This window comes from Gorilla gorilla, chromosome 11 (genome assembly GCF_029281585.2).
Source record: "Gorilla gorilla gorilla isolate KB3781 chromosome 11, NHGRI_mGorGor1-v2.1_pri, whole genome shotgun sequence".
Lineage (NCBI taxonomy): Eukaryota > Metazoa > Chordata > Mammalia > Primates > Hominidae > Gorilla > Gorilla gorilla.
In genome coordinates this window covers 60,338,810-60,359,226 of record NC_073235.2, presented here as the reverse complement: position 1 = coordinate 60,359,226, position 20,417 = coordinate 60,338,810, and the positions used below count along the sequence as shown (strand labels likewise).

At 43.6% G+C, this 20,417-nt stretch overlaps 2 protein-coding genes across 8 annotated transcripts in view; one reads left to right on the top strand and one right to left on the bottom strand.

Moving 5' to 3' along the window:
- UPP2 (uridine phosphorylase 2) overlaps nucleotides 1-482 on the bottom strand; it is a 261,689-nt gene extending 261,207 nt beyond the window's left edge. The window contains exon 1 of one of the 2 annotated variants that reach the window (XR_010129585.1): nucleotides 170-482. The gene's annotated coding sequence lies outside the window, so the exon portion shown is untranslated. The remainder of the gene's footprint in view (nucleotides 1-169) is intronic. The other variant, XR_010129586.1, reaches the window with a different exon arrangement.
- A 314-nt stretch (nucleotides 483-796) lies between these two features.
- Nucleotides 797-20,417, top strand: part of ACVR1 (activin A receptor type 1) — a 140,280-nt gene continuing 120,659 nt past the window's right edge. For 2 of the 6 annotated variants that reach the window (XM_063694851.1, XM_063694853.1), the window contains exons 1-2: nucleotides 966-1,159; nucleotides 16,491-16,637. The gene's annotated coding sequence lies outside the window, so the exon portion shown is untranslated. Of the gene's footprint in view, nucleotides 1,160-16,481; nucleotides 16,638-20,417 lie in introns of those variants that run through there. The other 4 variants (XM_019022788.4, XM_031008816.3, XM_004032673.5 and 1 more) reach the window with 4 other exon arrangements.

Below are 20,417 nucleotides of genomic sequence, written 5' to 3'. Positions count from 1 at the left end.
TGGCCTGGATGAGAATGCTAAGGCTTCTCTCTGAGAATCCAGCCCAAGTCTGACATGCAGGGCTCGAGTAGGTGGCCGCCCGCAGTCCCCGGGCCCGGGATGCCCGCCCGTCCGCCCGCCTGCCCCGCGCGCCCTCGGGAGCTGTCCAGACGGCCCCGCCCGCGCCTACCTGGGCACTCACCCGTGCCGCGCGGCCTCTTCTCCTCCCACCCCGGCCACAGGAGCCCAGCTCGGGCCTGCCCCGCCGCCTCCGAGGAGCCCCGCTGGCGGCGCGCTCATAGCTTCCACCCGGCGGGCCAAGCGACCGGCCAGACAGCGCCAGGCGCGCCGGGGGCGGCGCGGTCAGGCTCGGCGGGGCTCGGCGGGCTCGCCCTCGGCCGGGCGCCTGCAGGGGGCGCGGGGACGGCCCCGCCCCGCCGCCTCCTCTCTCCCCTCCCGGCTCCCTGGATCCGCGCCGGGAGGAAATGATGTGTTGCTGCCTGGTTAATCACAGCTCCAGACACTCATTGGCCGAGCGCTCCGCAGCCACTTCCTCCTCCTCCTCCTCCCGCTCCTCCCGCTCCGGCTCCTGCTCTTTGCAGCCGCCGCCGCCGCCGCAGCCTCCCCCTCGGCGCTGGGGGAACTTTTCTACTGTCTGTGACGGTCTCCCCCGCCGCCCCCGGGGGCAAGCCCAGCTGGTCCGTCCGCCCCGCCCGCGGTCGTGCTCCCAGCCCGAGCCTCTGCGCCTCGGGAAGTTTATTCTGCCCGCCCTCCTCCCCTTCCTCCTCCTCTTCACCCCGCCTCTCCGCCCTCCCCCGGCTCTTTCCCCCGGGTGGCTGCCGCTGCCGCCGCTGCCGCTGCCAGCCTGCTCCTCGGCCAGCCGCGCCGGCCCCAGGGCCGGGAAGCTCCCGGCCCCACGCACCGCTCCGCTGCAGCCGCCGCAGCCGCCGCCGCTCGGGGCCGGCCCTCGGCCCCCGGCTCCCGGCCCCGCAGAGTTCCGGGCTCCCTCGCCGGCTGCACCGCCCCGCCCCGCCCCGCGCCGCCCCGCGCCGCGCCGACCTGCAGCGCCCGGCTGCCTCGCACTCCGCCTCCCCCGGCTCAGCCCCCGGCCGCGGCGGGACCCGAGGTGAGCGCAGGTCGCCGGCCGCGCCTGCTGGAGCCGGGAGAACTGAAGGAGGAGGTAGCCTAGCGGGAGAAGAGGCAGGGATCGGGGGTGGCAGGGTGGGCGTCTGCGGTGCCTCCCCCTCGCTTTCATTCCTTTCTCCCCCAAGCTTGATCCCCTCTCCGTGGGGGAAGCAGCCGCGGAACAAAACTGTCTTGCTTTGGGCCTGAACTGCTGGTGGGATACGGGGGGTGGGGGGGCAGAGGCGTGGAGCGGGGGTCTCAGGTTTGTATTGGGGTGTGTGTGCGTGCGTGTGTGTGTGTGTGTGTGTTGTGAACTCCTTCAGGGTGTGCGACTGTGACTTGTAAATCGATCTGGCCGCGGGGCCACGGGGCTCACCTTCCTAGCTGAGCTTGTAGAGAGTAAGGAGATAGACAGGCGAATTTCCCCCACCCTCAAAATATCCATCTCTTCCAAGAGGAATTTTCTGCTGGAGAGACAGCCAATAAACTCTGCTCAACTCCCTCCCTCCCTCGGTTCTTCCTAGCTGCAGTTTCAAAAAGCTTCAAAGCCAGGAATGTGGGATTCATCTTCCGATCCCCAGAAGGCAAATGTGGTTACAGATGTTGCACGGTACTTTGCCAAGTTTAAAACCCTTCCTTCAACACTGTAACCAAAACAGTGAGGCTAGAACCTCGGGCGCACTAAGAAGAGATGTGGGCCTCTGGGGCCGCTGGATTCAATAACTTCCGTCGGGTTCTAGACTGGCTCGGCTCTGTCCAGTTTGTGCCAGATAGTCTCCCACCCCCTCCCCACCCCTCCTTTCCCCTGGAGATTTGAACGCTGCTTGCATGGGAGAAAAGCTACTTAGAGAAGAAAACGTTCCACTTAGTAACAGAAGAAAAGTCTTGGTTAAAAAGTTGTCATGAATTTGGCTTTTGGGGAGAGGCAGCAAGGTAATACAATGGACTTGTCAATTTTATTGGGCTTTTCTTTCTTTTTTGAGGGATGTATGATAAGAGTTAGATGATGGGCAAAGGGGCCCGTTCCATACATGTTTTTACATATTTTTGAGAAGAGGCCCATGAATTGAGACATAACCCAGTGGTTTTAAAGAATCCTGTCCCAGAGATGCAGATTGCTCTGACAGCCCAAGGGAAGGCGGTGGCAAAAAATAGACACCACCTCCCTTTTCCCCAAAAAAATTCTTCCTGGAAAGGTGGTGTTAAGAAATTTCAGAGATGGGCTGATCCAAGTGGCGGGCCTTAAATGGAAACACTATATAGTATGTCCTGGCACTTGTCTCTGGAGGTGGGTTGCTGGCCAGGGGCCCAGGCTTGGGCAGCCAGCAGACACTAGACTTGTGCTGACCTCAGACATCGGCCTCGCCATGCAGCTTCGTATTGTGCAGACTGCTTAAGTTTGAAATATGGGCCTCATCCATTTCACTGATGGGGACATAGGGATCAGGAGGTTATCTTATGCCTGGATGGGACCTCGATCACTTATTTTATGGTTCACTTGTTTTTATTTTCTGTCTTGGAATTTTAAAAAATGGAATTCTTTTGAAGCTGAAATCTAGGCCTTAAGTTGATGTAACTGGGTGTTGGATAATAGCATTTCTGCTATTACCCCTTATGCAGGTACTCACAGGTGGTGAATGATGGATAGATAAATTCTGGATAGGTGACAAAGACTAAGGATTGGGATGATTACAGATTGGGTTCATGCCCTCCTTTTCCAGCTGTGTTGTTGAGTTTTACTTGAAATGGAGAGGGTGGTTTTAAATAAAACTTGATTTAGATAGTAGTCTTACAACTTTTGTACCTTGGAAGAGAGTGATCATTTGAATCCTAGCAAGTTTGTTGTTATCTGTGAGGAATTTAAAGGAATATTAAGGATTCAGAGTAAAGATGCCATATTCAGGAATGTAATGTATTAATTTCAGAAGTGAGGAACTTAATTTGGTTAATAGATTTGTAATGAATTTTTTTCAAAGTAGTGATTTGCCAGATTTTCTTCATGTGTCCAAGGAAGGTATAACAGAGATTGAGTCAGGAGATAGAGGTTATGCCTCTATCTTGCCCTAGATTGGACTGAACTAGTCCCATGATGGTCATGATAGGCTTCTAGGTAATTCTCAGGCTTGGATTGAGTAGTCCAGTCTTCTGAGGGAGGGGGGACAGGACAGAAATGGATTTGAAAAATGATCCTGCTCTTCAAGGTCATGAGGTGAAGATGGAATCAATGCTGGGACTGGGAGCTGTAGTCTGTGGCTTGTTCTGCTCTTGGATCTCTGCATCTTGATTTATTTTTATGTGAAGCGATCTCATGCCCAACTCAGTAGGAATTCTGGAGAAGCAAACCACTGATGGTGGCAAAACTCTTTGATATGTTTGGGTGGCTTTAATGACAGGATAGTTTAGGGGTGCTGGATATGTGCTAGGCACTGGGCTCAGCTCTTCACAGGTACTTTTTCATGACATTTCCACAAACACCATATGTCTTATTATTATTTTATCTTCCTACAATAAGAAATTGAGGCTTGGCAAATTTCAGTGGTAGAATGGGGATTTGAACCAGAGGTCTGCAGGACTTCAGAATTCATGTTCTTGGCCACTTTTGCCAGTGATTGTCAAAGTTCATGCACTCACATACTGTCTTCCTGAGTTTACCATGGCTGAGTCCCACTTACTCTATTAATATTTTTCTTTAAAGCAATGATTCACTTAAAGAAAAGAACCTAAAGACATCATTTTTTTGAGAGGAAATTATGTATTACTACCATATTTGGAAAGCCAACTCACTTGTTAGGAATAGGAGGTAGTCATAAATATGCGTTTGTACTTGCACCGAAACCCCAACTTCAGAATAATGATTATGTGGAGTGTGTGTATGTTGCAGGGACCTGGAATAAAAATGGAGGAAGTAGGTAGATGATACAGTGTTGGTGATGTTCTGGTTTTTGGATTGGGTGATGGGTTCATAGGTGCTGATTTTATTTTTAGACTTTATAACCTACATACACAATAGATTTTTTGTAAAATGGTATAGAAAATTAAACACATAACCATTAACATAATGATTACTTAGGGAATATTTTACTGCACTATGCTGACTATAGATTTAGCTTGGTGCCTTGTTTGCAGTGGGCACACAGTAACGATTGGCTGATCGATAAGACCCCAGGAAATAATTGTAAAGCAAGCTCATTGTTTGTTATATTTGAATAAGGTTGAGGTATGTCCCCCTCCTCCCCTATTTTCTCCTGCTTCTACTCTCCTTTCCAATATTGCAACTAAATAGTGTGGGCTGCAGCGAGGTTTCACCTGGCTGTAGTTATGGGAGACACAGGCTGGGCTGAAGCTAGCACTTTTCAGCATCACCTTGTCTTATGTATCTAGCACTTGGGATGGGGCAAAGAATACTGTCATGAAGTGTTAAGACACTTTCCTTTTTACCCAGTAGTAAGGTGTGACCATTCAGAGCTGGAAGCAGTATTTAAGTTAAAGCAGGGCCTGGATGAAATGTTAACAACATTAAACTGGTGAGGCTGGGAAATAAAGCCATCAGAAATTTTAATTGGAATCCGCAGAATCTCCTGTTTTATTTTCCCAAGCAAGCACTGGGCACTGTGGCTTTATTCCTGGAAATGAGGATTTGGAATTGGGTTTCCTGGTACAAAATGCCTTCTTTGATCTTTTGGAGTGAAAACTTTGTGTTTCTTTCTGTGGCCAATTCCAGCTCTCAGAAGAACCAAATGGAAGATTTACCTCCTCATTTTTAGCAGTTGGCCATAGAATGCTCTTGCTTGCCATGTTAAGTTTAAGAATCAGAAGTTCTAAACTAGGGTTTGTCTGTTGGAAGGACATTCAAATGAAAGACTTCTTTTGAAAGAGGCTCATCAGTTTGGTGTGGTTGGCACATCACAGCCTTTGGTTCAGATGGGAGGTAGTTTTGCTTGAACTCACACTCTCAAAATTAACTAATAAGATATTCGGCAGCTTCCTTTTCTGAGTTAACACAAATACACCCTCTGCCCCTAATATTCAAACTGACCACACATTTGAATACTATTCCTGTGCTCTTCTAGGCAGTTCTGGAAATGTGAGATTGTTTATATGTATAAAGGCTCTTATGTGATCCATCAGAGCTTTGTTTTCCAGAGCCACTGCTATTCAGTTGTTTGATTTTTGGGTTTCACTCTCTGACCAACATTCCACTTTGCCCATTAGAGTTGCTTCATTGTTGACTCTGGGTATTTGGCCTTTATTTCTGTGACTGGGAAAGTAACTTTAAATTTCAGTCTTCCTAAATTTTGTGGAGGTTTGTGCAGTAGGTGAAGGTTGTTTTGAAGAGGGGGATGGGGTGAGACCACTTTTAGCATAAGTGTCCTCAGGGATCGCCCAAGGTCAGTTCTCATTCATCTTGAGGCCAAACCCTGGCTGTTCTGGTCTCTGCATTGCCCCTCACTCCCCTCCTTTTTGGGGGACCCAGATTCTTCAAGGCTCAGAGTAATCTTACTGCAAGCAAGAATGCTTTCTGGATTTTGCTATTTTGCCTTTCGACAGTCTCCTAGGTTTTATCATCCCCATTTCTTATTCTGGGATGTGATTGATCTCTTTGAGGGCAAAGACTTCAAGTTGTTCATTCCTCCATTGATTCTTTCTACACAAGTCATTGCTCTTCACCAACTTAAAACCTTTCAAATTCTCTCCCTGGGCTCCTTGAGGCAAGGGACTGACTGTCTTATTCATCCTTTGTGTAACTTTTGCACCTAACACAGTGCCTGGCCTAGACCACACAGTCAATAAATTGTTTCTGAATTGCCGAGAGAGTGAATGGATGATTGCATATTAAGGGAGCAAAGGGACCTAGTCCTCTAGGGAAACAGGGAAATCGCTGACAAGATGATACCAGTCACTGTGGTCTGTAAGGATGAGTTTGGAAAGTGGGGACGAAAGACATTCTAAGTAGAAGGAACTGCTTTTGATACCTCTTCTCAGTGCTTAATGTTGTAACCTGTGCTTAGTCAATTCCACAAACATTTATTGTGTTCTTTTCAGCATATGTTTCTTTCTTTGTTTTTATATTTAAGAGTGATGCTTCCATTTTTGAGAAGAATATCTCACTAATTTTTTATATCCCACAGAGCAGGGAATCCTTCATTATTTATAGTTAGGACCCAGACACTCAGTGAATCAATGACTTTACTCTTGACTTTTTCCTGTTGCGTATGTTTCCAAACAGTTGACAGTGAAAACATAGTGGTGGGCCATGCTTATGTGAGAGGTGGAAAAATGTAGGTGACCTCTTTGGAAAATGGGTGGAATCCAAAGTAAACTCCTCTTTTGAGAGATTTTTAAGGGCTGAAACCAGTGGACATACCACATATAACTTTTCATCTTGAATACTTGATGGGTGTGTGCTTTTGCTCATCTGTGAAAGCCAAGATTGGCTATTAATATCACCATGCCATCGAAAAGCAAGATTGCTCTGGTTTGGGGGATTCCATTTTAGCCAGTTATGGAAGAATATTGATAGGCCCTCCAAAAATATAACCTTGAACTTTAGAAATGTACAGAGGGGAGAACGAAGGTGGGGTGATCTTGGACAAAGTTGGATATTAGAAGTGGGACGATACTTGAGAGTTTGGAACGTGGGTACTGAGGAAAATGTGCAATAAGAAGAACTTGAGAAAAAGCATTCTGGAATAGAAGGGATGGGTTGAGGTGATGTTTTAAACCAAGTTCTGAAACTTCCACTATTGCAGCTATTGATGAGTGTTGGCTACGCTTGGGGTGAAAGTAAGATGTGCTTGATTTACTCTCTGTAAATAGTGAGTTAATGCATATGAGCAAACATGACCATAAAGGCAGGAGCTTAGGGATGAATATCCCTTGTCTTGATGTCAGGGACTTACACAAGATAGAAATATGCATAGGAGTGAAAGTGTAGGTGGTTATCTAGAGTGACACCTTCCTTTTCAGGAGTAAGGGACACATGTGCCCAGTGCTATTTTTCATACAGTTTTCATATGCTTATCTTGAACTTGAAGAACCCGAGTTGTTGTGAACAATAGGTGGCAAGAACAAATATATTATGAGGATGGCCTAGTAAAAAACAGAAAAGCTCAGTCAGCAGAGATTACTTTATATAAACATAAATGTTCTATTTCAGTATTTTTAAAACATTTTAACACTCAGCAGTACATTTTATATCATGACCTGGTACACACACAAACATATGCATGTGCACAGGTGTTAAAAATAAAGCTGAATTACAAGTTCTACAAAAAATATTATAATGCTTTTTAATTAATATTCAATTTTTTATTTTAAAAATTCTAGTCTTTATATACTAAACTGATTTTACAACTTGCTAATGGGTCCTAATAAGCAATTAGAAAAAAACTGTTCTAGGTATTGTGGAAATTAGCCTTAATTTGTTTATTGAATAGTTGCTAGTCTGGATGAGACTTTCGTTTTCTTTTTGTGTGGATTTCTGTCATTCTATAGAAAGTTCATACCCCTATGCCCCTCTCCCTTGCCAGATTATTTTTTCTGTGTAAGGGTCTTTACTTGTTTCCAAATCAGATTAAAGTGAGTAATACGTGATTTGGGCCAGCTCCAGTGTGCATCATCATCATCATCTTGATCCCCATCAGCATCAAAGGTGGGGCTGATTCATTTAGAATGGTGGCAGGAGCCACTTAACTCCCTGTTTATTTAGATTATACTTGAAGAGGTTGTTGACTTTCAGGAATAAGGGGAAGCTGAGGTTACACACACCCAAAGGATGAGAGGGAGGTGGGGAAGATGACCCCCATATATTGTTCAGAAATAAAAAATGAAAGCATGTGGTTAGTAGGGACAGCTCTTTGCATTCAAAGACACAAGAGCTTAATTGTTGTCATTGTCCTTATCATTAAAATCTTGCTTTCCTCTTCCTTCATCTTTTCCCGTCTTCTTTGTCCCTTATTTATTGAGCATTTATCAAGTCTTCCTGTAGGTAAGGTTGGGCATAGAAAGCTCAGTTATTGTCAAGTTAATATTAAGGTGCACTTGAGTAAGGGAGTGAATAATTATACATGTAACTATTAGTGGCAGAACTCTGACTATCTTGGTCACAAGTTACAGAGGATCAACCAACACCTTTAAGGAGGTGGCTGTTTGGCTGGCCTCTGAAAGAGGTACCAATTGGTTGTTATTTTGAGAGGTATCTGTATGTGTATAGGTTGTAGCATAGGCAACATTCCAAAAAGAGAGAATGGGGCAAGTAAATGTAAGGGGGTTGTTTTTTATTTAGAGGCCAAGTTATAGAAAAGATAGTTGCACATTTTTTTTTTTTTTTTGAGATGGAGTCTCACACTGTCACCTGGGCTGGAGTGCCGTGGCGCGATCTCGGCTCACTGCAACTTCCGCCTTGGGTTGAAGCGATTCTCCTGCCTCAGCCTCCCGAGTAGCTGGGATTACAGGCACTCACCACCATGCCCAGCTATTTTTTTTTTTTCATTTTTAGTAGAGATGGGGTTTCACCATGTTGGCCAGGCTGGTCTTGAACTCCTGACTTCGTGATTCACCCACCTCGGCCTCCCAGAGTGCTGGGATTACAGGCGCTAGCCACCGTGCCTGGCAGTTGCACATATTTTTAATCACTAGTCTCAGACTCTGTGTCCTGGGATGCAGCTTCTCAGGGTGGCATGCAAGACCTTAGACAACCAAAAGGAACAGCACATTCACAGTTAAAAGTGCTTTGTGATGTGACTTGACTCTGTAGAGCACATCAAGATGAGCACCATAGGAGCAAGCTTAGAAAGGGAGATTTAGAAGCACATTATGGCTTACTTTGAATGACAGGCTGGAAGTTAAGATAAGGCATGAAAGCAGGCCTTGGTCTGGCCCCTTTCATTATCTCATTTAATGCTCACTCACACTCCATGAAGTACCTGCTCTAATGCCCATTTTATAGAAGGAGAAACTGAGGCCTAGAGAGGTGATATAAATGTCTAAGGTTACACATCTGAACTTCAGCTCAGGCTGTAAATTCCCACATCACCATCAGTGCACCAGAGCAGAGGTTGAAAACTGGTGGTCTCTGAGCTCAGTATACCTCAGAGTTCTGTCCTGTTTGATACTGTATTTAAAACATTAAAAAAAAAAAACATGGTTGCTAACATGTAAAAATGGGGGACATTTTCATAAAAAAAAAATCAAAATGTCCAGCTGCTCCTGCAACACTGAAAACTCTGGCAGCCCCAGGGCCATATTCCTTCCTGCAAGAAACTGCCAGATCTTCTTTTGACCATGTCTGTCTGAGGGAGATGTGTGTGCTGTTCACACATGTGTGTGCTGTGTGTGTCTCAGTTCATCCTGTTTTCTCCCAGACACTGAGGCTCGGTGTTAGTTGCTGTTTATTGTTCTTGCACGGACAGCTTTGTTTGTTTTAAACTCCTCGCCTACCTCGTTCCTGTAGGCTAACTGGATTGACCCTATAGGTGTATGAGTTTGAGGCCTTGGCACATAGCCTTCTGTTAGCCAAGGATGATTGGTCTAGTGGAGTGGGATGCCCAGAAGCCAGGAGGAAATGAGAATAGATGGAACTAGGGTTTTAGCCTTGGGCTGGAGAAGCCATAGGGCTTGGTGAATAAATTACTTTTGCGATGAGAGGGAGGGTAGGGGTTGGGCAAACATATGTGACTTTTGGAACCTGGATGACTGGGAGAATGGTGTTGCTCTTAAAAGAAAATGGAAGGTTGCCAAGAGCACCTGGGTTGGAATGGATTGTGGCGTTGGGTTTGAGGTTCTGGTAGAGCAAGAACCCAGAAGAATGCTTACTTGAGCCCTGTGAGAAGCTGGGAAAATGGAACTGGAACTCTGGAGACAGGGTTTGGGGCTTTGGCTTTGTATTGGCTATTGGATTTGTACTGGTGATTGGTGAGAGGATGAGAATGTCCTGGGGGAGAGCTTCCTTTTGGAAATGGGAAGAAGTGGGTTGAGGTCTGAATGATAGAATGAACCAGCTACAAACAGTTCAAAGTCTCTTATTGACTTTTTGGGGTCAAGTGCCATATCTTGCAAATAAATCAAATGTTTATCCGAATAGAGGAGTAAAATAACAGTCTTCAACTTTTGAACATGGGAAACTGATAAAACATCTGCTCATAGAATCAAAGGCAGATATGCTGTTTGATGGGTGACACCTGTAACTTATGTCTGTGCCTGTTTCACTGAGCCTTATTAAGGTAAAACTGATTCTAATAGTGACCTTTTCTTGGTATCATAGATGATATAAAATGTGAAAAAGAAGTTGCCGGAGCCCCAAGATGGGGAAAAAAATGCCAGAGGAAAATGAAAATGCTCTTTGCTTGAGATTTATCCTGGCTTTTAACCAGTTTAGAATGGAATGTCCTTTTCAAATTCAGAGAAGCTTCCCCTGCCCCCCCCCCCCCGCTTGTTTGCTTAGGATTCCCTCCAACTTATTGTTTCTTAATCAGCTATGTCCACCTCAGCTCCTCTCTCTTCTCCTACTTGGTTCCCTTTTGATCCCTAAAGGTCTTATTGTTTTAGGACATTCTAAGCCCAAGTGCGGTGAATCTGTCTCAGATGTGAGTGTTGTACATGGAAATCTTCCAGGAGGGCATTTCTTTTGTTCTCATAGAGGCTTGTCTCCTTCTGGGGCCATACAACTCTGACATTTTTGGTTTAATTCAAATTGGTGTTTTTGTTTTTCGTTCCTAGATAGCTTTATTTCATTACATGTGCACAGTAATATGAGTTCCTATCCTTTTTTTCCTAGAAATAAAATAATTTTATTATTTTGTTTTATGTTTTTGATACTAGTCATATTACGACAGGAATATGTGTGCACAATACAAGATTTGAAGTACAGGAAGGGTGTACAGTGAAACCGTTTTAATTGAGGGACTGTCCATAGATAGAGTTCAGTACTACCTGAGGTTTCGGGCATTCACTGGGGGTCTTGAAATATACACCCATGCCTGCAGAAATAAATCTATCTATCTATCTATCTATCTATCTATCTATCTATCTATCTATCTATCTATCTTTTTTCTTTTTCTTTTTCTTTTTTTTTTGAGATGGAGTTTCCCTCTTTTTGCCCGGGCTGGAGTGCAGTGGCGTGATCTCGGCTCACTGCAACCTCTGCCTCCCGGGTTCAAGTGATTCTCCTGCCTCAGCCTCCCGAGTAGCTGGGATTACAAGCATGCGCCACCACGCCCGGCTAATTTTGTATTTTTAAGTAGAGACAGGGTTTCTCCATGTTGGCCAGGCTGGTCTCCAACTCCCGACCTCAGGTGATCTGCCCGCCTCGGCCTCCCAAAGTGCTGGGATTACAGGCGTGAGCCACCGCGCCCTGCCTATCTGTCTGTCTATCTATCTATCAATCATCTGTCTCCTGTGTATCTGGAGATAAATACCAAGGATTGGAATTGCTGAATCAAGGGATATTTGCATTTTAAATTTCAGTATAGGCTGTGCCATGAATTGGATTTTTGCTTTGTATTTGTGGAGCAATGTGGTGTGGTGATAACGAGAGGATGACCCTTAAGACTCAAATGCTAGTCTGTTGTCTGGTGTAAACCAATTGTGTGGCCTAAGAAAGTCATTTTCTTAACCTTTGTCTTTGTGGTGCTTTCCTTTCCTCATTTGTTAAGAAGGGCACAGGCTTAGTTATTTCTAAAGTTTAGTAATTTGTTGCTTCTCTCAGTCTCACTCTTTTTTGGTCCTTCCAGTAAATGGAGCTTTATGATTTTTTTTTTTTTTTTCCTGTGTAAGTTTGAGTCTATAAAGAACTCTGGGCTTTGGAAGCCTTGCTAACCACAGCTTTACTTTGATTGTTTTAAAGCACTATGTCTGGTGTGTGCTTTACGTTAAAAGCAGAGCTTATATGGCTGATCACCTTTTTAAAAAAAAAAAAAATATGGTGAGTGGTAAGTAGGCATTTAGTGACCAGGAAACTCAAATAGTCAGCTTTTTATTATTGATCAAGAGTGGAGGCAATGGATTTTTAGACTTAAGGAAAAAGTTTTATTTTTATAATAGCTGTAAAAAAAGCAGTAGGGCTATGATAGACAGTTTTTAAGAAACAGCAAAATTTTGTTTATGACTTTGGAACAGACCATAAGAAGTAGCTTTTGATCTTTTGAACTGATCTTTTGAATTTGATCTTTTGAGCTTTTGATATTTTGTAATGTGAAGGTAAAATAGGAATTTTTGGAAATTTTGAGATATTTAGCCAGTATTGCTTAAAAAGATGATTGGATTTCCTGCTGATTGTCAAACTAGATCTATTTAAAAACTGAAACCCAAGTAAACAAAATTTAATGGGAATTTGGCCAAGTGTGGTGTCCAAGTGTGATTACAGTGGATCACACCTGTAATCACAGCACTTTGGGAGGCCAAGGCAAGAGGATTCCTTGAGTGCAGGAGTTTGAGGTTAACCTGGGCAACATAGTAAAACTGTGTCTCTACAAAAAATTTTTTAAAAATTAGTAAGATGTGGTGGCATGTGGCTGTAGTCCCAGCTACTCAGGAGGCTGAGGTGGGAGGATTACTTGAGCAGGGAGGTCATGGCTGCAGTGAGCCATGGTTGTGCCACTGTACCCCATACAGGCTGGGTGACAGATTCCTGTCTCAAAAAAAAAAATAATATAAATTTGTTTATTTCCCATACTGCATTTTTTCTTTAGAATTTGCTCCTGCAAGGCAGGGCACGGTGGCTCACGCCTGTAATCCCAGCACTTTGGGAGGCTGAGGCAGGCAGATCACGAGGTCAGGAGATCGAGACCATCCTGACTAACATGATGTGAAACCCCGCCTCTATTTAAAAAAATACAAAAATTTAGTCGGGCATGGTGGCATGCATCTGTAGTCCCAGCTACTCGGGAGGCTGAGGCAGGAGAATCTCTTGAACTCAGGAGGCGGAGGTTGCAGTGAGCCGAGATGGCACTCCAACCTGGGTGACAGAGCGAGACTCCGTCTCAAAAAAAAAAAAAAAAAAAAGAGAATTTGCTCCTGCAACATTAAGCAATGTATTTGGATTCCAAGTTAAAAGACTTGGAATTGGGGTTGTTAATATAAATGCATTTCTTCTGGAAAATTTTTGAGCCCTTAGTTACTCATTTTAGGAAAATCACTTACTAAATCTCTCTCTCTCTCTTTTTATTTTTTTTCTTGAGATGGAGTCTTGCTCTGTTGCCAGGCTGGAAGTGCAGTGGCGTGATCTCGGCTTACTGCAACCTCTGCCTCCTGGGTTCAAGCGATTCTCATGCCTCAGCCTCCTAAGTAGGTGGGATTACAGGCATGCACCACTGCACCCAGCTAATTTTTGTATTTTTAGTAGAGATGGGGTTTTGCCCTGTTGGCCAGGCTGGTCTCGAACTCCTGACCACAGGTGATCCGCCGGCCTCGGCCTCCCAAAGTCCCAAAGTGCTGGGATTACAGGCGTGAGCCACTGAGCCCTGCCTAAATCTCTGTAAGTATACAAATGTATTCAACTAGGGGTAGAGTAGCAAAAAAAAAAAAAAAAAGAAAGAAAGAAAAAAGAAACAATATAACTGTTCTATAGGCTGGGCATGGTGGCTCGCACCTGTAATCCCAACCCTTTGGGAGGCAGAGGAGGCCAGATCACCTGAGGTCAGGAATTCGAGACCAACCTGGCCATCATGGTGAAACCTCATCACTACTAAAAATATAAAAATTAGCCAAGTATGGTGGTGCACGCCTGTAATCCCAGCTAGTCGGGAGGCTGAGGCAGGAGAATCTCTTGAACCTGGGAGATGGAGGTTCCATCTCCAGTGAGCCGAGATCGCACCACCACATTCCAGCCTGGGCGACAGAGTGAGACTGTCTCAAAAAAAAAAAAAAAAAAAAAAAAAAGTAAATGTTCTACAGCAGCGGTTAGGTTTATATATATTCATAGAATGGAATTTTATGTAATCACTAAAAATACTGTTTTTGATGAATTTTCAGAGACAGATCTCATTTTAAAAGTAGTTACCTTTTCAAAGAGGCTTTTGTTGGCTATTCCATCTAGTTTGAGCCTTAATTATTTTCCGTATCTTACAGATACTACCTTATATACATATTATCAGTAAATACAAGGTATGTCTGTTTTGTACTCTGTGTGTGTGTGTGTGTGTGTGTATGTTTATCCTGTGCCTAGTATACTGTCTTATGCATAGGAGGCACACAGAAATTGTTGCAATGAATGACCGTAGAGAGTACACAAAATATTACATGAAAAAAGCAAAACATAGTATAATATACTCAAAACATAGTATAATTTCTTTCATATAAATTATGTACAGTTCTGTGGTACAGTTCCATAAACATAAACATGAAACATAGTACACTTTCATATTTGTAGTTAACGTATACATATGGATGTAGAGAAAAAAAAGATTGGTAGGAAATAATCCTAAATTTTAGCAGTTATCTCTGTGCTGTGGGTCATGCATAATTTTGAAGAGACAATCTTTAAATACAAGTGGATGAAGTAAATATTGAAGATTATGTCAGCTTGATAATGTATTTTACCCTTTCCACATTAAAGGTGGTCACCTTACCTAAAATGATGTATTATAATGCCGTGGCCTTTTCTCCTCTTGAGTAAAATGTACTGTACCTCTCTAGTGTGACAGGTTTTATATCTACTTTAGGATTAAATTATGATCTAAGAGTTGCATTTTTAAGTAACTGGCTTTAATTTCACATCAGTTGAAGTTAAAGGGTGGTGAAAGTATATTAGATCTGCTACAAGTGTGTAATTATAATTATTGACACATTTTCAAATGCTCTCTTAAGTATGATGCATTGCCCATGATTTTGACAGCTGTGACTACATTAAACCTGCTGGAATACTCTTTTCACAAAGATTTGTTTAAACTTAGAATTGTCAGAAGGATTCTCCATAAAGTGGATGAACACAGATTTAGAGGTGAAATGGTGGTTCATTTCCTACTGTGCCTGTTGATTTTTAGTCTGTTAAATGTTAAACAGAAGATTACCTGGATTTAGTTTTCATGTCAAGAAACCTTGGAATTTTATTTTATTTTTATATAGTATAAAAATGTGTGGTGCTATTCCTTTGTGATAGGACTGTATGCAATGATAGCATAGAATCTCATTCTGTCTCCTGCTGAAGGTCCCCAACCACACAACTCCAAACTGACAGACTTGATGTTGCATAACAGCCTTATTTTCTGAACGTCTCCTTCAACAAAGTTCACATATTATCTCCTTTTCATGGCCATTCTATCCTTCTATATAGATTTATTAAGTAGCTACTGTGTGCCAGGCACTGAGAATATAGACAGAAAGGCTGTCAGAGAGCTCAGCTTGGCAGAGGCAGAAAAAGAAATAGCCAATATACAGTAAAGTGAAGTGCCACATTAGAGCTCTAAACATAAAATTGGGATGTACAGTTCTGTTTGAGGGCACTGGAGGTCATCTCAGGGAACTGATGTTCTTGAGTGTCTTCAAGGTTAAGTAGGATGTTGTCAGGTGGGGAAAGGGCCTTCTAGGCACAGAGGCTTTCAGTAGAGACAGCAACCTTTAAAACTGAATATGGCTAGAACCTTGCTACTTAGCGTGTGGTCCTTGGGTCAGCAGTGATGGCATCAATAGAAACACAAAGTCTCAGGCTTACCTCAAATCCTGCTGGATCAGAATCAGCTTTGCAGCAGTATCCCCCAGTGATCTGAATGCTTCTAAAAGTTTGAGAAACATTGGACTTGAGCGTAGGAAGGGGTAAAGGATGGGAGAGCTTGGAAAGTAGACCACCTGCAAAGGAGATTGGATTTTTTTTTTTCTAGCAAAAAGTTGATAATGAAGAAGTGACATTATTAGATTTATATTTTCTAAAAATTGTCTGGAAGTATATGTAGAGCAGCATCTGCCAAGAAGCTTTCTTGAAACCTTAATTGTGTATAAGGTGCTTCACCAAAAAAGGTCCCCAGATAAGTTTGAAAAATGCAGGATATTATATTCTTCTCTTGGACAATGTAAAGTATCATAGTAAATTGAAAGTTTTGAGAAATTGGCTTTGAAGAAAACCATTAGCTTAACCACTTATCCTGGAATATCCCTAGGGTGTTCCACATTTATTCCACAGTGGAACTCTTTGTAGCCTCACAGCCGTTAATACCCTAGGGGTGGTGGGTAGCATTCTGCTGAACACATTTTGGAGAATGCTAGCGCTGCTTCCTAAACCTTAGACACTTTGCCTTACCTGAGTAGGGTGACTGACTGTCCGGGTTTAGCGGAGACTGAGGGATATCCTGGGATGCCAGACTTTCACTGCCAAAGTGGGCAAATTGGGGTGGAGTTGGTGGGTACCCTTCCTAGCAGTTTACCACATATATTACTATTTGCTTTATTTTCTTTAGGTGGGCTCAGCCTTCTTTCCTTCAATTCCTGTTTCAGTCTCATTTTCATGGACTGGTCCCCAAACTTGTCTGCATTGGAAGCACCTGGGGAGTTTCTAGACCTGAGCCTGTGCCCACCTCATGAGGTTGTGATTTAATTGGTCTGGGGTATGTATTGGCCCTTGGGGTATGGGGTAGACTTTTCAAAAGGTCCTCAGGTTATTCAAACGTCATGAAAGTTTGTTCAAAGCAATTATACCTGTGGAAATGTAGTCTTGAGATGCTACTTAAGAATTTATTTCTTAAGTATAATCTATAATATGAAAAACGACCATTAAAAAGAAAAAAAAGTTGAAGAATCACCTAGCAGCATGTGAGGCGACCACCAGTTGTACATGTTCCACACTTTGGGATAATCGAAGTGTGGGCACAAATTAGGGGGCTGGAGTTTATTTGGTGAGTGGTGTGGCTGGAAAGGATATTGCAGATTTCAGGGCTGTTTGGGAGTCTGAGCCCATGAGATGTGGTGATTGATCTGACCTGTAGGGTGGAATAGAGTAGGAGAAGGAGAATCTGATAACTGCAGGCAATCTGGGGGTAGATGATGATCATGTTACTGGAAAGGGGTCCCAATCCAGACCCCAAGAGAGGATTCTTGGACTTGCGCGAGAAAAAATTGGAGGCGAGTCCATAGAGTAAAGTGAAGCAAGTTTATTAAGAAAGTAAAGGAAGAATGGCTCCTCCATAGGCATAGCCCCCCAAGGGCTGCTGGTTGCCCATTTTTATGGTTATTTCCAAATTATTTTTTAAACAAGGGGTGGATTATTGATGTCTCCCCTTTTTAGACCATATAGGGTAACTTCCTGACATTGCCGTGGCATTTGTAAACTGTCATGGCGCTGGTGGGAGCATAGCAGTGAGGACGACCAGAGGTCACTCTTGTCACCGTCTTGGTTTTGGTGGGTTTTGGCTGGCTTCTTTACCGCAACCTGTTTTATCAGTGAGGTCTTTATGACCCGCATCTTGTGCCGACCTCCTATTTCGTCCTGTGACTTAGAATGCCTAACTGTCTGGGAATGCAACCCAGTAGGTCTCAGCCTTATTTTACTCAGCCCCTATTCAAGATGGAGTTGCTCTGATTCAAATGCCTCTGACAATCACATAACAGAACAGGAAGGTGTGGGGAATGCAGTAAGGTGACAGGCTGTATTTGAGAGGACTTGGGATGTCCAAGTAGAGCTGTCTGGTGAGTTGTCAGAAGAAAAACAGATGGGGCATGCTGGCTCATGCTTGTAATTCTAGCACTTTGGGAGGCCGAAGCAGGAGGATTGCTTTAGGCCAGGAGTAGGAAATCAGCCTGGGCAACATAGCAAGACCCTGTCTCTATTAAAAAAATTAAAAATAGGCCAGGTGCAGTGGCTCAGGCCTGTAATCCCAGCACTTTGGGAGGCTGAGGCTGGCGGATCACCTGAGGTCAGGAGTTCAAGACCAACCTGGCCAACATGGTGAAACCCTGTCTCGACAAAAATAGAAAAATGAGCAGGGCGTAATGGTTATGTAATCCATAACCAGTAGTAATCCCAGCTACTTGGGAGGCCGAGGCAGGAGAATCTCTTTTGAACCCTCAAGATGGAGGTTGCAGTGAGCCAAGGTTGTGCCACTGCACTCCAGCTTGGGTGACAGAGCGAGACTGTGTCTCAAAAAATAAAAATAAAAAGAAGAAAAACAATTAATATATTTAATAGCTTAGAGAAGAAAGGCCTAGATACAGATGAGAGCCTCTGCTTCCTGGTACAGGAGGCAGTAAAGTTCAAGTGGGGATCAGAATTTCCTGAGAGAAAGGGGAGAGGGTGGATCTGTCACCTTGGTCCAAGGGATGAGTTCTTGGAGAAGGACCTTGAGAGAAGAGTCTGGGAACAGCCTGAGAGGTAGGAGGAACACTGAAGAGAGGCTCCTATCGCTATAGAGAGGAAGGGAAGGCTCCTCCCAGGTAGCCCTGAGAACCCAGTAAGAGAAGAGCTCGAGAGGGCATTTTGTTGGTAAGTTAGTCATCATTAGTAGTGTTCGTAAGTTTAGCATAAAGGAGGAAACCAACTTTTAGTGGGTTGAGAGGCAGGAGACCACTAGATCAAGTGACTTTTTTTTTTTTTAAGTTTTTACTGACGAAAAAGCCTGGCATAGTGTGGGACCTTAGGGAATAAATATGGGTTTGTTGGGGGAGTAGTCCTCTTCTGGTTACTCATGGAAGTTATGTCAACAAGGAAGAAAAAATTACAAGGAGCACTCGCATATTCACAGAAAAAGTGCCAGAGTTACCTGGGGCTCCATAAAATCCCTTTATTTTCAAATCATAACTACTCACCTTTTCTTCCCATCTTCCCTAAAGTTTGCTCTGTTATTCTCTAGACACAACAATCTCAATTTCTGAATTGATATTCTTATAAATGTCATTAGGATTTCTTACGGTGCTGACAAGGCTGCTTGTGATTAAGTATTCAACCTTTGTCTATATGTGGTACACATTTCTGGAGGGCTTTGTAGTTTACCAAAGCAACACTGCATTTTACATGATCCTCTTAATAACCTTCCACGGAGGCAGGGCAGAAAATGATATTATTTTATTTTACAGGGAGAAAAAAGCCTTTGAGGTTTAAATATATTAAGGAGGACCTGCTGATGATGAATGATTTAGTGATGGATCCAGGGTGCAATTCTGGTCTCTCTGGTACAGTATTTCTTCCTTATGGTGGAGGAAGATGGGGGAAGGGTATCTTCTTCTTTTTTTTTTTTTCCAATTAGTTTATAATTTCCTTGAGGACGGGAACCATGTGTTCATTGTTGAGACCGTGGGTGTCGGAGATGGGTAGGAGAGCCCTTTGGTCCAAGCTTTACCACACACAAGGACTTCACATTGTCTTGACATTACCTTTGTATCACAGAGTCCCAGGAATATCCAGAATTGTGTATTTTCTTTTTCTTTCTTTTTTTCTTTGAGTCAGGGTCTTACCCTGTCACCCAGGCTGGATTGCAGTGGCACAATCATGGCTCACTGCAGCCTCAACCTCCTGGGCTCAGGTGATCCTCCCACTTCAGCCTCCTGAATAGCTGAGACTACAGTGCGTACCACCACACCTGGCTAATTTTTGTATTTTTTGTAGAAGCGGGATTTCACCATGTTGCCCAGGCTGGTCTTGAACTCCTGGGCTCAAGCAATCCACCTGCCTCAGCCTCCCAAAATGCTGGGATTACAGGCGTAAACCACTGTGCCTGGCCCAGGATTGTATATTTTCAACAGGATTGAAAGAAGGTAGCATGGATCACGTAACCTTGAACTTGCGTCTCAGTATTGGACCGTGTAATTATCTTGAGACCAGCCCAATAGTATTGCTTGGCATGTTTTGTAAATATTTAAAACATACACAATTTTTGTCATCCTATTTTTACATTTAAAAAATACTTTTTGATACCAGAAATCATCTATAGTGGAAGCGGCCCAAACCTCTCTGGACTTCAAAGGGACTCTTCTCTGTATGTGCATGGAAGGACCTGAAAATGAACTAGCCCCTGTAACAAAGCTCAAGTCCAGTAAAGATGATGTTTTGTAACCACCACAGGGCACACCACAGGCACTCAATAAATACTTGTTAGTTTGAATTGACGGAGGTGTTGTTTTGTGTTAAACATTCTCCACATTTATCACAATGGGCCACTGACAAGTTTTAATTTTTTGTAATGATCTTTCCCATGAGTCATTATAGATATGGCACTAGGATTTGGGGAAGGAGAATGATGAAAGAGAATACAGAACTGGGATCAGCAAGTTTTAGGACAAGAGATGAGAAGTTTTGAGTGAGTGAATAGTTGAAAGCAGGCAGGAGTTGCTCAGGGGAAACTGGAAATAGGTGGAGGCACTTTTAAGACAGCAGACCACACGGATATGAGGATGAG